A 4,721-nucleotide genomic window follows, 5' to 3' on the forward strand; every position below is an offset into this window, starting at 1 on the left:
ACGGTACAACAGCACGCTGTAAACCCGAATAAGTTCAGTGAACTCAAAATTTTTGAGGAAACAGATTACATAATAATTTTTAAGTTAGGAATAAAATAAAATAAATTAACTAAAAGTAAACAATAACTTTTTATTTAACTTAAAGATTCTTACTTTACTAAACTAGAATATTTTGTTTTTATTGAACCTTAATACATTAGTCAATGAACTAAAAAACTTTAATATATCTCAACTCAAAATTAATCATTTGAAGTCTAAACTAAGCCTTTTTTATCCTTCTTAGTCAGGACCATTCTTACAAAAGAAAAACTGGGGCAGAATTGTAATTGCAAGTTTATTTTTAAACCACCTTACACAAGTACATTTGAACAACTTGTGGTACTAGAAAATGTAAAACACTGCACAATTTGTGTTAAGAAAAGTGCACAAGCCATAAAAAAAAAAAAAAAAATCAGTCTTCAAGAAAAGCAAAAAATGAGCACTAATCTTTTTTACACCATTTCCTCATACAACTTTATAAAAAAGAGCATTCTTACATTTCAAGAAAAGCAAAAATTGTTTATTAGCCTTTTTTTATTACACTTTTCCCACATAAAACTGTATTTTCTTAGGCTGCCCTTTCCCTACAAACATTAGCGCTCAAAAAAATACCCATTTAGGAATGTCGCCTACCACAAGCTCATCTTCCACCACAACTGCTGTACTGAGCGGACAGAAATGAACTGAACTTGTATTGTTGTTGCTGACGGTCAGAATGCCAACAGAAGTGCTGCTGATGTCTGCCTCTGGTGACTCTTTAATCTGCAAAGGAAAATAAAAACAGTGTAGTATTAAAGAAAGAATTGATCGTTTGAGGGAAAAAAACTTTATGCAAAAACTACAACCTGAAATTGACATTTTAAGAGAAGGTCAGAAATTACACATCAGGAAAATTATTAAAGTTGATTTAAATTAATAATTTCAAGCATTGTAGTCAAAGCAATAAATAATTTAAACATTTATCAAACTCATTACAGAAATGATGAAATGCATTGATTAAAACGACAGAAAATAAAACAAAAACGTCACTTAAATCACATTTGCTTAATTCAATACAGTGATCTTTAACTAAAGTCATGTAGAGATTGATTTATTGCTTGAAAAGGATCTGGAAGAACAGAGCTTATATAATACAAAATCAAATGAAATCAAAATAAGACTACTTGTAAGAGTCCTCATCATTCCATAAGGCACTGTCCACAAAAAAATAAACAAAAGCTTTTGTAACATGACAATCTGAAAACAGGATCACATTTATTCACCCCTCCCTCCACCTAACCAGTTTTACCAACATAACTCTCAGCTTGTGCTGGATGGTCAGCACCTTTCAGGACACGTCCAGGAATTCCATCCGACCCAGCTTCTTACCTACTATTCACCCTCTGGAACTCTTTCCTGATGTCATGCTCTCACAGTTAGCACTCGTAACTCTCCACCAGGTTGTGTCTTTGTTATTGGGCAGTTTTTCAACTACAGCACAGAACGTCTCCATAACAATGACACAACCTGCTGGAAAGAATCCCGTTCTTGCCAATGCAACTTAAGAGCAAAGATTCAGTTCAATTTTATTTAGTTATAGTCCTATGTCACAACAAAAGTCGTCTCCATGGGCTTCATACCGGCAATTGTACAAGAACATGAAATCATAATACATTAGGTATTGGCTAAACTAAACAGACTAAACTAAACTGGGCATCCCTGCCATTAGATCCCTCTTACACAGTAAGGAAAACTCCTTTAAAAAAATAAATAAAAAAAGACTCCTCCCCCAGGACGGACAGGCGATGTTCCAGAACTCTTAAAGAATTACATTTTCTAGTTCAACAACTGCATTTTTAAAGTCCAGCAGATTGGCGTCATCCAGATGAAATAGGGGACGGCTGTGGGCCCCAGACGAGTCAGAGGCGAGGTCCACGGTCAGGTACAGGAGCACAGATGAGCTGAAGTGCAATATTTTAGGAGACTATGTGCTTTACCTCACAACATTGCTTTGGCATGACTTTCTGGTTAAGTTATATTACCCACACAGCTGGAGTATTAACCAGCACACTGTCACTGGTACTATTTAGTGAATAAAACATTATCCATCATAAAGTACCTACATTCCAAACTTTGAAGAACTGTGGGTCCTCCTCACGTTTGTATATGGGAAGCCAGTACAGGACAGGAGTACCATTAACATCAGCAGTCTGTTCTTGCTGAACAGACACAAATACAAATTAATATGGCAAACATATTTCAAATGACTGCACCCTTTGGTCTGGCTCAGATCAGTTCATTTAGTCTTTTTAATTATCTTAAAATTGTACAGTTATTTCAAAAATACACCAAACATAAGATGACATTACATTCATATTTACAAATGCATTGGGATCAACGTTGATGTTTTTTTTCTCCAGTGAAGCAAACATTTACAGTCATTCACTGAATTAGAAACGCTCAGTGATTAATATGAACCGATCCAAGTCAGCCCCTTCTTTTAGCTATACTAATGCATAATCTGGATTATACCATGCAGTTACACCTCACCTGTTTATCATAGAGGTGCAGAATGTCGCATAGAGCCTTCCGGTTCGTGCTGCCTTCTGTCTCAACAAGATGAGCATCCGTGGTGTCTGTCTGTCCAGGTCAAAATAAAACTGTTTTCGCAGGTTGACATTTGTGATGCGATGAAACTCAGCTCACATCTACAAAAAAAAAAAAAAATTAAAATGTTAAACACAATTTAAAGCTTTTTCAAGCTACTGGTAGCTTGGAAAAACTGCTGCATTTTACAATAGCCTCAATACTCTGTCCACAATATGTAATCTAGGATGCATATTAATATTTTATGGATGTTTTAGGAAGAGACAAAACTGTTATATTAAAATATTTGACATTGTGAAACACAAATCACAACCAAACCAGGGGCCAAAATACCGTTTTTTGAGTCTTAAGCAAACTATATCATACATTTAGTACTTTAACTCGAGCCCAATTCAGGACAAAGTTATAACTGCTACATAACATTAACTTAAGGTAGGTTGGACATTTTTACTTATTCATAATTAATTTAATTTGTCAATAAGGTCAAATGTTCTCCAGGAGGATTCATTGGACTGAGAGCTGCCCGTGTCTTAAATATTGCAGCCATGTTAATTACAATCCAAACTTACCTCCGCTCTTATTTTTCAAACGCACCGCCGGTTCACTAAAAATAAGATACGAGAACAAGTTAGCGTAAGGCAGCTAGCTTAGCCCACATTTGCATTTATTAGGTTACTACGTGAAATACAAGTTACAGAAAAACATAACGATTACCAAATCACAGAGCCTGTAAAATGTAGTAGAAAAAAAAGGCAACTCCCACCGAGTCGTATATGTGGCTGTGGCAGCCGCTCTGCCAGGGCTAGCTAGCGGTTAGCTAGTAGTAACGGTTAGCTAGTAGTAACGGTTAGATAATTTAAAATGTGCGCCAACCAACTCGGTAAACGTAAAACTTGAAACTTTGCCCCAACAACTTCTTTTAACCACAAGCAATAATTCTCTGATGACATGATACTGCAAAACATACATAATTGTTTTTAATTCAGAACAAATATTATTCGAAGATACATACACAAACTCGTGGAGCACGTCATGAATACAAAGGATATACTAGAAGGAACATCAAAAGAAGCAACAAATATATAATACAGAGGCGAAAGTCATAAAATATAATAAAAAATAAAATAATACGACTTACCTAGACGTATGTGCGTTATCAACTTGGGCCAGTTGACACTCGCATCAGACCTCCGCCATCTTGAAGACTTCTGTGGCTGAGTTCACGTTCATGGGCGTACGTTATGACGTCATCACGTCTCATTACTCATAAGTTTTGACTCCAAGGTTTCATTTACTCAAAATGTTTCAGTCCAATAAAGATATAACTGTGGCAAAAGATGAATCGGCTTATAGGTTTTAAGCTGACTCAACTTGTTTGTTACTTTTGAGTTCAGTGATTATAAAACTTTTGAGCTCATTGGACTATTCGGGTTTACAGTGCATGGTATAGAGCAGGGGTCTCAAACTCGCGGCCCGCGGGCTATTTGCAGCCCCCAAGATGATATTTTGCGGCCCCCGCCTTAATATGAAAGTTTAATGTTAATGCGGCCCGCCAGTTTGTATGAATGACACCTTTTCAGTTTTGTGCGCGGAGCTGAAGAACCAACCAATCACAGTGGAGTATATGACTCTTGGGGGCGGGACATTGACCGGGCTTGAAAGCAGGAGAACATTTAATTCAGGTAACCTGTCAGCCCCCTCCCGGACAACATTAAGGAGTTCCTTACTTTACTTTTTAGAATGTATCTAAATCCATGCAGTCAGTGCTGATCCTTTCTTTGGGCCGCACAGACCCGGAGGAGGGCTGAGGTTATGGTTACGGTTACGCGCGCGGCGTATAAATGTCCCACACCTACATGCGTGAAAGCTAAAGGGGCTTTAGCATTAAACACGTGCGCGCGACAACACGATGTAGTCTTAGACACACTGAAAATACGTGGGGAAAATGCAATGATGGACGTCTTTAAGATGAACCAGCGGCTCGCCTGGATCCGCAGGGGGGGGGGGGGTGAAACGGAGGCGAAGCTGCAGAGACACTGAAGGAGAACAGGAAGTTGGAGTTGTCTTTAACATTCAATTTAGTTTTAATCTGCCTC

The 4,721-nt window shown here is 37.6% G+C and overlaps 1 long non-coding RNA gene across 1 annotated transcript; it reads right to left on the reverse strand.

Moving 5' to 3' along the window:
- Positions 1-602: 602 nt before the first annotated feature.
- Positions 603-3,903, reverse strand: LOC110014378 (uncharacterized). Its single transcript, XR_002874820.2, has 5 exons — positions 3,764-3,903; positions 3,195-3,229; positions 2,569-2,726; positions 2,142-2,237; positions 603-801 (listed from the first exon to the last, which is right to left on the reverse strand). It is a non-coding gene; the product is annotated as an uncharacterized LOC110014378 (long non-coding RNA).
- Positions 3,904-4,721: the final 818 nt, after the last annotated feature.

Source organism: Oryzias latipes, chromosome 15 (assembly GCF_053564925.1).
Source record: "Oryzias latipes strain Hd-rR chromosome 15, Olatipes_Hd-rR_3.1".
Taxonomy (NCBI): domain Eukaryota; kingdom Metazoa; phylum Chordata; class Actinopteri; order Beloniformes; family Adrianichthyidae; genus Oryzias; species Oryzias latipes.